The 12,488-nt window shown below is 39.0% G+C and overlaps 1 protein-coding gene across 3 annotated transcripts in view; it reads left to right on the top strand.

The window, feature by feature from the left end:
- Positions 1-663: 663 nt before the first annotated feature.
- LOC147162832 (KATNB1-like protein 1) overlaps positions 664-12,488 on the top strand; it is a 37,980-nt gene continuing 26,155 nt past the window's right edge. The window contains exons 1-5 of one of the 3 annotated variants that reach the window (XM_086094973.1): positions 664-783; positions 1,599-1,654; positions 2,144-2,373; positions 2,858-3,005; positions 11,718-11,839. The gene's annotated coding sequence lies outside the window, so the exon portion shown is untranslated. Of the gene's footprint in view, positions 784-804; positions 1,236-1,598; positions 1,655-1,709; positions 2,374-2,857; positions 3,006-11,717; positions 11,840-12,488 lie in introns of those variants that run through there. The other 2 variants (XM_086094974.1, XM_086094975.1) reach the window with 2 other exon arrangements.

Here is a 12,488-nt window from a genome sequence, read left to right as displayed (position 1 = left end):
TGAAGGATTTATTAGAATCACTCTTTCCATGTGAGGGACTCTCGACTTTCAAGGCCATGGCTGCAGCCTCTGTCGCCTTATTTTTTGCACACCTGCCACTGTAAACCCCTGAAACACGAGTGATAGACATATTTTGTACTTATTTGGATTAGTTACTACTTTAAAATGGCCACCAGCCAATTGCAGTGCACATATAGACAAACAACCATTCACACATTCATGCCTATGGATAATCCAGAGTCTTCAATTTACTCAACGTGAATACTTTGGAACATGGCAGGAAGTTGAAGTAACTGGAGAGAACCCACACAAGCACACGGCGAACACGCAAACTCCACACAGGAGATTACGAACCAAGAACTTCAGAAATGTGCAACAGGCAGTTTAATAAGTAGGTCACCGTGCTGCATGAGGAATTTACTGGCATTTTATTCATACCAATTAAAACGTAATGATTTCGCGTAATAATTATCAGCAATGATTCAACTAGGTAGGGAACAGGTAAACATTAATAGCAGCACTTTCATTCATATAAATGTTTAAACAAGGTTAAAATAATGCCAACATTATTTAAAAAAAAAAAAGAAGAAGAAAAAAAGGTTAAAATAATACACCAACGTGTCTGTCAGAGTGATCTGGCATCTACTTGTTTGGCCTGGTGGTGATTGATTGATCATACCTGTGGAGCTCCAACAGCAGGGAGCTATTTCACGCCAATCACTCTCACAGAAGCTACGATGATAAAACATGTCAAAGTATATTTATTGATATTTGTCACTTCAGGTATGTGTTGTACAATCATTTTATTGTATGTATTTTTTTGTGAGTGAATGTACTGTAGGCCAGCAGCCAGCATATGTCGCGTCGTTAGCATTCGGCTAATTAGCTTGTTTACGGTCGAGGCAGCTAAAAGTATCACTGCGCATGTGTGTGTTCAGTTAGCTCTTATGAAATTGCCCCAAATCGTACAATAATAATTTAATGATATAGAAAATGCTTGTTGTGGGGGGCCAAAATCATCATTGTTACATTTCCTTCTTAGTTTAAATAGCAAATGTTAATGTTGTGTAACCGGCACCTGAATGAACTGAAAGGATTTTTTGACAACTTGCAGTTAGTTTAGTAAATATTTTTGCTGCAGTCGGAGGGAAGACAGCCTCACTGTCGTTTTCCGTGATTATTGCCAAGCTAAACTCCCTCCGCCCCCATTCACCCTACATGTCTTGTTCTATTATGTAAGTTTTGGAAGCCTTACTATAGTGTATAACTTAAAGTGAATACTGGGGACATAGACATGATGGGCATGTTTCTCCATGAGCAATTTATAGTCAAATGTAAGCAGTTATCAAATGGGAATTTAGTTTTCCAACTACTCTTCCTAGGCTTATTTTGGCTTACAACGGTATCATAATGTCAAGGATGTGGCTTACGATTGTGTCTTTTATGCATGCAGCATTGTCAGTTTGGTAGTAGGGTTATTCCATATAAAAACAAACAAGAATTTCCCCTTCACATCTCAGATTTTCTTAAAATTCAAAGTGTGGTTGGAAATTGGATTGCTGTTTGACAAATGTTTTATGTGATGACTCTTTTCTCAGTTTTTTTTACAGTGCCCATCACAATATCTACAGAAGAAGAAGCTCCACATACTGAAGTACAGTATCTATCATAATATTTTGAAAAAATTATGTTAGTTTAGATAAAATAAGAGGGAAGTGGTTGATGAGAATCGGCCTGTCCAAATTTGAGAACCATGGTCCTCAGTCAGGAAAGATTCAAGTATGGCAGACATTTTCATGTAGTTTGCATTTGTTGACGAAACTTTCACTACACTTTGTCATTGGTGTAGTCCTTGTAAATAATTTTTTATTTAGTTATTGAATAAGTGGTTCAGAAAATGGATGGATGGATATAACAAAAGGGAGACTATAATGAAACATTTTCATGAGGAAAATTTACACTCATCGATGAATTCACTAAATTAGCCGAAAGTTTTTTTTAGCCTGGTGCGTGGTACGTCAAAAAAAGTTCCAGGATGGGTGTCACAAAAGATAATTATTCCTGGAAGTCCTGGAACTTTTCTGACAACGCTCAATAAGATGTTTTGATGCTCTAGTCTTTTCATTCCATCTCCAACTGATAGGTGAAGGGAAAACCCTAGGTTTGTTTTACATGGAATAACCCAGCATGGATCTTCGTCCACGGCCCCTCACACCTGCGCTGACCAGATGAAGTATCAACAAAGTTTTTGCCTGAGGGATGAGAGAGGAGGTCAAAGTCTTTGACAATCTTAACGCGTGAAGAACTTGACTTGTGCCCATCACCTGTCAGCTAAAAATGCTCACATTGCTTCAGGGGCAAATGTATCAGCAGGTGAGTTCTTCTTCCTCATATCGTTTGTCTAATAACATATTATGCCCAAGTCTATTTGAACGTTTTTGGAAAACAAGAAAAAACACAATAAATTCAAAAAACAAAAACAGTCTAGTTGTCTCGATTTAACTTTTGCTTTTACAATGAGCTGGATGGCTGAGAATCTACACAAACATAAAGATTTTTCTTTTCCTTTTTGTAAACACTATGGTGAATTTTACTGACATTGTGACAGTAAGTTAAAAAGGACTTTTGCAATTTTGCAACTAGTCCGTCCGTTCATCTCTATCAAAACATAAAGGCATATTGCCACATGCACTTTTTAAAAATACACCTAAAGCAATTTTTCAATAAATTAGTTTTGCCAGGGTGATTTGGTACTACAATGTGATCAGTGGCCCTGTGTGGACCTCAAGGCACGTGGATCACGTTTGCATATTTTTGGAAGTTTCAAATGTTAATCTAATTTCGTTTTTTTGCACAGGGTTCAGGCAGCAGCCGCTCATAATTGATGCTGATTGTATCACTTTCGCACATCTGCCTCCCTGTGCACATGTAGTGCACGTGCGGCCAACGACACGAGTGGGGAAAACCTGTGAGGGTGTGCGAGCTCGCCATGTGCCTGTGACAAGGTAACACATGATTATTTTTGAGATTTTATATCTTTTTGAAAACATCCCGGCTAGTGGCTATTGAGGTTTTTTTTTTTTTTGTTTTGTTTTGTTTTTGTTGCTATCACTCATAAAGCTGTCTACGAGCTAAAATCAGTTGCATGTGACTGAGTATTAGTCATGTCTGTAAGTCATGGCTTCTTACAGTTTGCTTGCCAAAAGGTTATATAGCTCATACATCTGATCAGAGAGCTGGGATGGTTTGCTTATGTAATGGGGGAAATGAACATACTGTACTCAAATAATCGTTGAATTGCTATTTTTACGTGGGATTTTACACTTTTAATTAAACAGGATAGTAGAATCTGAATATTCCTAACTCCTGCTTTGATGAAGGTGTTCATCATAATTGTATTATATACAGTCAACCCTCTGTCCATGAACTCAATTTGTTCTGAGACAAAAAATTCTCGTTCATTATGAAAAGAAAATGAATCTGTTCTAGCCCCAGAACCAAATTATGTTTACCTTATTTTTATGGGTTTAATTCAAACTAAATGCCATTTAAGCCCCTTTGATCTTAAAAAAAAAAAAGTACTGATGGTAGATTTTGCCTAACCAGATTGTGTGTGTAGCAAGATGGGAAACATCTACACCATTTTCATGTTTAGCTATTATTTCTTTAAAAAAAAAAAAATCAATCATAGCATTCTGACTTCATTAGCCATATAGCATAATTTCCTTGCTCACTCTTCGGAATGATGAGGGCTAGGATCAAACCCAAAACCTTCTAGGTGCAAGATCACCTTAGCCAAGCCGCCCCCCTGTTCAAGTGCAGTCCCTAAACGTCAGGAATTCATACGACGTAAATTCCCACGTATAGCTTCAGTAGAATGAGTCGAAAAAGGCTAGTAGCCGATGATATACAAAGTATGTCTGGAACAGCTGGACGTGAGGATGTATTGAAAGCAGATGTAGCCTGGAATGTCCACCACATGGAAAAGCTGATTGTAGCTATACCTCAGCACTAATAGGGCAACTAACAGCCAAAAGTATACTCAACAGAGTTGACCCTCTCCACCCCCGCCCCCGCCCCAGAAAAGCCTTCTGGAAAATTGAGGGATTAACACGAAGGGATCTGCCTCCTGTATGGAGCTCTTTTTCATTTTCGTGTGTGGATGTTGAATCTTTCGGACCCCCTTGGTAGGATTTTTGAAATGGGGCAAAAATATGATGTTGGATTATAAAACGACAACCTGCAAAATCACATAAAAATAAATAAATAAATTATGTTGTGGGCTTGTGGATGGCAGCCCCTCAAACATAAATCCATATGCTGACTATCTGGTCTGCAAATTATCTGCAGCTCAAAGAATGTCAGGACCGCAGTGAGTTGCTTTCAAAGGGAGTTTCCGTCTTTGGAATGATGAACACCTTTAACATAGGGGGAGAAGACCTGTCTGTGGAATGAAATGAAAACATGGAGACACCACGGACAAAGAATACAAATGTAAACAACACCTGGGATTCAGCAAGTTTACCCTCTTTTCAAGGAAACAACTCTGCTTGATGTGAACTTTGCTGTAGACTGGACTTCACGTAAATTATCATGAAAGGACGTGCCAGGGTGTTCTTTCAAAACTCCTGCACTGCAGATCCAGAAATGACAAATGCCGGAGGTCAGAGACCCCAATTTCCTTCCTCCAGTGGTGTGAGCTTCACTCATATTTTACATTTGACGCAACTTGCCAGACTCTGAATGTTAATTGCATCTGGCGGGGCAACATAACATTTTACCTTAGGCTCAGTCGCTCAACAGCCAGGAATATTTATTGTGATTTGAACATGCAATCATGGAAAACTTGCAAGCATACCTTTGCACAAACCTCTCTGTAGACATTAGCCATCCAAGTCTCCTCTGCTAAATCACTTAGCGCTTTGGTAGCTTCACCGACTTTGCATTGATCTCACTCTGGAGACGCAGAAAAGAAGGTATCCGCACCGCAAACGGGTATCAGACTGTTAATGGTTTTGACTTGACTTTGGCTCTGCGGTCCTGTTTATATATCCAGCATAAGTTTTTCACCAGGCTAGAAAAGCTCTTGTGACCGCAGCCTCACTCCCGAATACCCCCGAGCTGACAACTGTCGTCTGTGACGCCGAAATCTTAGATGACATTACAACGTGATCCGCAGGGAAGCGTAACGCTGTAAACCGACGGGCCTGAGAGGTTTATAGAATTAGATCATGTCTTTTAGAGCACCGGGCAACATATTTGTGGTGAGTCTGACAGGCACATTAATAAAGATTCAAAGGCCCCCTCAATGGTGGCGTCATCTACCGTACCTCAGCTCCGAGATCTACAGACAAAATCCAATTTGCCGAAATCTTCGTTTAAATTAAGACGTGCCAAAATCGGTATGGCTCCATGTGATGTCTCCAAAACATCGCACGAGACAAAAAAAAATGTGTGATATATTGCGCTGACACCTTATCAGTTACTCAGCTTCTCAAAGAAAAAACCTCATATGTTTTACCAATCTCCTCATCCAGAGAGTGTTTTTCTCGTTTAGCCCAAAAATTACATGCAATATTGGTAAGGTAATGCTCCATTCCATCCATCCATTAGCAAACCAGCCAGAGAGCCAGATGTTTACTATATTTTGTCATTTTATACTGTTATACTAGTCATTTATGCCTATTTTATTAAGGTGAGTGAATAATAGACTTTGGTTTAGAAGCAGAAGTCGTCCAACAGCTGAATCATTGCGGGAATATTCTGCATCATTGTTACCTTATCACTCAAGTCTTCTGAAGTCACAAGATCTTCATTGTCATATTATCTCTACATCCTGATAATGATTATCTGATGTATGACAATGATTTTTTGGGGTTGTTTTCTTTTTAAGCAACCCACTTCTACCTTCAGCAGATTCTGAAATGTTCCTAAATTGTCCTTCAAATTTACATGAAATAACTAAGCCCTATCCTTGAGGATGAGCGTTTGCGAAGCTAGCGAATGTTGATTTCTCATTAGGGTTCGTTCAAGGTTGTAACGCTAAACATTCTTTAAACATTCGCCTAATCTCTTTATATTTTTTTCTTGTTTCTTTGAATATGTTCAAAATTTTAGCAGCTGCATTGGGATAGAAGCAGAAACATATACAGGGCATTTTTAGTTTTGACGATGCATCGTGAGGTACCTTCAAGGACACTGACTGAATCTGAATTACATGACTATATTTTGACATGTTTAACAGCAACACATTTTATTCATGGACCTGAATGTTTCTCAGGGGGGGATGAGTACAGTAGCCTATTTTGTTGGCCTTTGCCCAGAGTATGACTGCATTCATGATGCTGTAGACAATTAAAGGCAGGGAAGAATAGCTAAAAGCATGTTTAAATTTTCTGAAATGTTCCACTCATCAACAGGGAAATGATGTGCTTCCTGTTAAAGCGACTCCTTGTAAACAGCCTCGGCGGGGATGCAAATGACACAACCGCAGAAGCTTCATTCTTCTCCTACACGTGAAGACTTTCCACCACTTTTCACCATGAAATTTTAGTCTCAGCATGCAGGCACCGTTGGCACACAATTTCATCTCTCGGGGATGAAGAACTGTAATAAAATGTCTCCAATTAGATGTCTGGAAATACCAAATACCAGTAAAATGTATGTTTCTATCATGGAACCTTCAACCAAATTTTCTGGTAAATATGCCTCAAAGGTGGTACAAAAATGTGGTCGTCTTTTTTTTTCGAAAACTCATATGACGCAAGAAGTACGACATATTAAACGGACAGAAGGAGAATTATTGTGTACCATATTACCATACCATATTAAGACATGTCTCCCACTGTACACTGAAGTTACGTCAAAGTCTATTTCCCGTCTCTTGACATCAGCAAATTTTTCTTCTTTGCCATCACTAGTACAGAGAGATCAGACAGAAGAAAAATAATACTGGACAAATTGCCCTGCAGAGCCCAATGCAGGAAAAAGGACATGCAATATATTTTATTGAGATATCCACAGTAATTACATGGACCATGAGCAGAATAAACACATTTAGTAGGCGTTGCGAAGCTTTGGTTGCCACTATAAGTGTCATCAATGGGGTCCGCCCTTACGAGACACTGAACATACGCAGCAAACCAAAACATTATTCTCAAAATTTCACTCTGCTTTTTATGCCCACAGATATTTTTGTGCACCAAATAAACGTGTTGCCTTACAGAAATAAAAATGTCATGGATGAGGTTCCATCAGTGCGCCGCATGATTATGGACCTTCCACAGCCAAAATAAAGTCTGTATTAGGCTTCTGAATAAGTCTATTCAGTAGCTGAGTGCATTACCGTATTCTCAGAGGGCTTAAAAGTGATTTCGTGGACATTAACTTACATATTTGAAAGCATTTTTTATAAAATATGAGTTTCATACAAATGTGCACCTAAAAGGATTGTTTTATCTTGTTTGTAGTTTATGCAATATTTACCACTTTTTTGCTTTGTCATGTAAACATTTTAATATCAATAATGTTATGTAAATATATTTTATATGCATCAGCAAGCATGTTCAGGTTAGTATTGCAGACAGCTAGCTCAACCGTTCCTTATCAAGTATAGCATAGCTAGCATACTGGCTTTCAGACAACAAAACTTTTACAAATATGCCACACACCAGGAATTAAAACCACATACAAACAGATGTAATTTAACCATCACCAGTGAATCACCATTGCCATGAATCTGCACTGTCTGCCCTTTCTTACATCTGAGCTGGAACAAAATGTTACAATCTGTCCAGTTTTTCATTAGTAACTGTGATTAGGGCATTTCCTTCATCCAAACACAAGCCATTTTCGGAATCGCCCCATGTTTGGGATGTCTGAAAAGGAATAGTCATCTGGACCATTGGAATCATTATTTGGGTGTCTGCTCACAGTAGGAACAGTAACTGTGACGGGAACGCTGTGGCGAACCACAACTATGACTGGAGTGGAGCTACACATAAACACAGTTGACTTGTTTGATTCCACATTTGTTACGTTTTAAAGAAGTCAACTCTGGGTACTATATACGGAATATCCTCAGACCGATTAGTGGGATTTGAGTCAACTGTCTTGGCTTTCCAAAGTTAGAATTTCAGTGCACATACAGTACAATACCCTTTTTCCAGACTTAAGCCCCCCCCCCCCCCCCCCCCCACACACATCTCTATTCATTTAGTTGGAATTTTTCTGACGTTCTTAATCAGTCACCCTAGGCCTTACAAGGACTTAATTTAACAGGGCAGCAACATCTACCAAGTCTTCTGGTTCTTAGGCTCACCAGAGAAGAAATTAATTGCTGTGTTCCTCACTCATTATTACACTGCTATGGGTGCAAACATCCCTTTTAATTAATGGAAATTTAATATTCTCCCCCAAAAATGTCCCGGTACAGCTGAGCAAATTTTCAGTTTGTTCCATTAAATAGTAAGTATTGTAAGCCAGGTAGAAAATACTGAGAATTTGTTGGTATATATAGGCTTATTTTGTCCAATTATTGTTTTGCACATTTATCTCACAGCACTGTTTTTTTCCCCCCTCCAATACGTAACCATGTAATGATGTCAACCTTGTCACTACTTCTAAAGGATAACACGCTGAGTTTTAAGGGCTAAGAAAGTGAAACAAACGATAAACACTTAGTGAAACATTTGCACTTCCCTGGGCAAATTCCCAGAGAGTGAGCTAGCCAATAAAATGACTCAATGTTTTAAGGCTCTTCTGAAATTCTACATCTGTGCAGGAACAAAATGCATTAGTTCTTGTTGGATGTAGAATTTCCCTTAAGTTTTAAAACCCCTTTTCCGATTCTATTTTTCCATTGGTATAGTTCATTTTATGATCCAATGCAAATGATTTTTCATTGTATTAAACACAAGAACAATGTCCTTAACTGTCTGTTTTACAAAAAGAGCTCATGTGGTTCGCTGCACAGCAACCAAGTCTTTCATGTACAGTGCACATGGATTCCTTGCAGTTTTAGCCATATAGTATATGGTTAATATGTAGCACATGTGTGATAAGAAATGGCAAGATAGGGAAATTAATTACAGTACTTTTATTGGTACCACAGAATCAAAACCGTCATCCAAAAGTTATAACGTATTCTTTGGACTCAATATTGGTTGTACCATACTGTTGGTCAAGATGTGGGTGTCCCAAGGGTCTATTAAAAATGAGATGCCTGGTGAGGGGATTCATAATGAAAACCAGACATTTGATTGAGAATCTCTGAGTCATATCTGTTACAGTAAAAACATAATCAGATCATCAAGATTTAAAGGGCCTCTGGGGCCTTACTGGATGGGTGGAAAAACCTCATTTTGACTAATTCAAAAGGCCAGTCTGCTGATTGTTGACTCTTCTTTACGGAATGAATTCTGGTATCAATTGTGCATGGTCCATTAGTGTTTTTGTATATTTACAGACAGGTGGCAAGTGAATGGAAAGAAATAAGTAGCGAAACATGATATGATGACAGTGTGTTGGGCACAAAGGGTCATAATGGTTAGATTAGTAAGAATGTAATGTCAGTGATTAATACCCACTGGATTTCAGCCTTTTATAGACCCCAATTCCCCCCACCATTATCAAAATATGCACTCTTAACCCGACCGTCTACTAAATTTTAATTTACAGCATTTTGAAACACTAGTTACAATAGCCAAATGTTAAAATGTCTTTATAATATTTGGCTTGACAGTCTTTTGGTCATTTATTTTCATTGGTATTTAATTATCAATTAGATAGCAGCTTTGAGAGCTAAAGTAACAATCTTTGCACTACCGACAAACAGCTTACAACTACCGGGTTGTAAAATCAAAGTTCATATAAGAGACCCAAACTTTTCAGGTAGCATACACGCCCACCAAATTATCAGAGACATGTTTTTTTTTTTCTATAACTGTTTGTTTTCCTTCCACTTCCACTTCCAATCCCATCACCTCAAACTTTATTTAGCACTTGCAGTGCACTCCCAGTGTTCCATGGTGAAAGCCATCAGGGCAACGATACCTAAAGAGATAAATCTTCTTTTAAATATGGCGGTCTAAACCACTTCAACGCCTACTGACAATCTGTTTAAATGAGTGAAAATGCAATTTAGCGCCCGCTGATTTTAATCTTAGTAAATCATGTGGAACATTCCGACAAACATTGTCATCTGTCATCTGAGTGATCAGGTCAATTAATATCTTAGAAAATAAAACAGTAGAATGCAAATGAAGTTAGGCATCATAATTAAATAATTGATTGTTAGGAATTCTGTTGATTTGATTGTGGTGGCCGTGGCTCATGGTGTAGAGACGGTGGTTCAGTAACCAGAAGGTCGGCTGTTCGATCCCTGCTCTCCCCAAGTCATGTGTTGTCGTGTCATTGGGCAAGGCACTTTACACACATTGCCTCCAGTGCTAATCACACTGGTGTATGGAAGGTGCGAATGTTTGGTGGTGGTCGGAGGGGCCGTAAGCGCACACTGGCAGCCGTCAACCTGCCCCAGGGCAGCTGTGGCTACTTAAGTAGCTTACCGCCACCACAGTTTGAATGTATGAGTGCATGAATAATGTATCCATTCCATTGTAAAGCATCTTTGAGTGTCTAGAAAAGCGCTATATAAATCCGATCCATCATTATTATTATTATGATGTTGTGGAATTGATTTTTGATGAATTAGGTCCTTTAGACAAAATGGAGTGTGCACTACTGGGCTGGAGCCAGCAGAAGCACTGTTAATTCAGTCCTAACTAGTTTGCCATCTACAACCTACAACAAAACATCAGCTCTAAGAAGTTGAGTGACACCCACAAGTCCTCCGTTGCGGCATTTGTTATGCCAATACAAGTTCAGAACATTCAAAAACTGATTCTCGCATTCTTTAAAAATGTTATTCAAAAGAAGGAAGAAATATTGTCAAATGTGCATCCCTACAAATCGCCACGCAGAGAACAGCAAATGTTCGTAATGATGAACTCGGAATGAACACTTTTACTATTACTGCAGTCCACACAAAGCTTCTGCATTAGTCTCATCGCTTAAAGACTCTTTGTTAGTTTAAGAAGCCTTTTCATTTTCAGTGATATGTTACACAACATGACATAAGTAATCTACATTGTTTGATTTCAAGATATCGTTCCAAAGATGCTTCAGATTATTTTGATTAAGCCTCGTTTTAAAAGTTTTAGCGCTCTATGGGGTATACTTTGTTACTCTTTCCACCTTGCTGCTCAGTAATTGCCTTTGTAACGAATACACACTGTCATCTGCAACAGTTTTTCCAGTTTTGATTTGCACATCAAGGCCTCCATATTTTCCCCCTGACGACAAAAGCAAGGCGCTAGTAGTTTTATACTTGACTTTTAGCACATAATGTTGGCTGACTGGTTTTCCTTCAATTTTTAGCCAATCTGTTGATTCATTCATACGTCCTTGCATAATTTGGCTGCAAAACCCCAATGACTATTTTCACGCAACTATAAAGGGTTTGTTTGTTCTCAGGTGGATTAACAAACAACAGATTGTTCTGGTCCGTGTTCTCGTGGTGCCGCCAGCCATGCATACATTCCAGCCACCACCATTGACAAATCCTATGAGGCTCAATGTTTAAGCTTTTAGCATACACACAACGTCACTGCCAAAACTGTTACGTAATTGAAAGCATGCTCTTTCTTGGACTTCCACAGTGGCTATCCCCCTTCAGCAGGACAAAATATGAGGACCACCGCTGCCATATAAAGGCAAAGCGCCAGCGTCATCACAGAACTTCCCATAATCTTCTGAAGACGTCCCACCCCCGAGACTGGTGGTATGTACATGGAAAAAATGACTATCTTTTATCAAAGGTGGCATGTTGTGTGTCTGTGCTGCTTGGCCCTTCTGCAGCTGTGTTCTCGCAATGTTTATAGTTTAGGGCCGCAAACCTGCACTTTGGTGTAGTAGCCTTCTAGTTTGGGTTATAGTCTCACTTGTTACGTTTGTCTTTTACCTGGAATGGTGATAATGTTGGTGCGTGGTAAAAGTACAATTTGGAAATTTACCAGCGTATGTGAGGACATAGTAGCCTGAATCATATTGCTTGTGGTAGCTACTGAGCTACACTTTTAGATTATATTGAATTCATCCAATGATGAGTGTCTGTCCTCAGAAGCAGTAAAAAATAACAGATGGGCTGGTTTAATGTTGAACAAACACAGTCGAAAGTATACATTCCGGACTGTTATCATTTGGAATAGTCTTCAGAGTTCATGCACGCTTACACAGAGGCATTCACCAGACTCTCAGCTGTGACTTAGAGCAGTAAAACTAACATCTGTGACAAACGGCATCACCGCGGAATGCAGATTTGTGTATGACTTCATTATGTGAACATTACAGTATCTCTCAATGTGTAAATGTTTTTTTTTAATGTGTTATATATTGGCGGGTGCGCTATAGAGGAGTACTTGCAGTCTGAA

The sequence above is a fragment of the Leptonotus elevatus genome, chromosome 14 (genome assembly GCF_054856555.1).
Source record: "Leptonotus elevatus isolate MCC_2025b chromosome 14, RoL_Lele_1.0, whole genome shotgun sequence".
Lineage (NCBI taxonomy): Eukaryota > Metazoa > Chordata > Actinopteri > Syngnathiformes > Syngnathidae > Leptonotus > Leptonotus elevatus.
The sequence above is the reverse complement of the archived record's forward strand: the minus strand, read 5'-3'. Positions and strand labels throughout refer to the sequence as shown.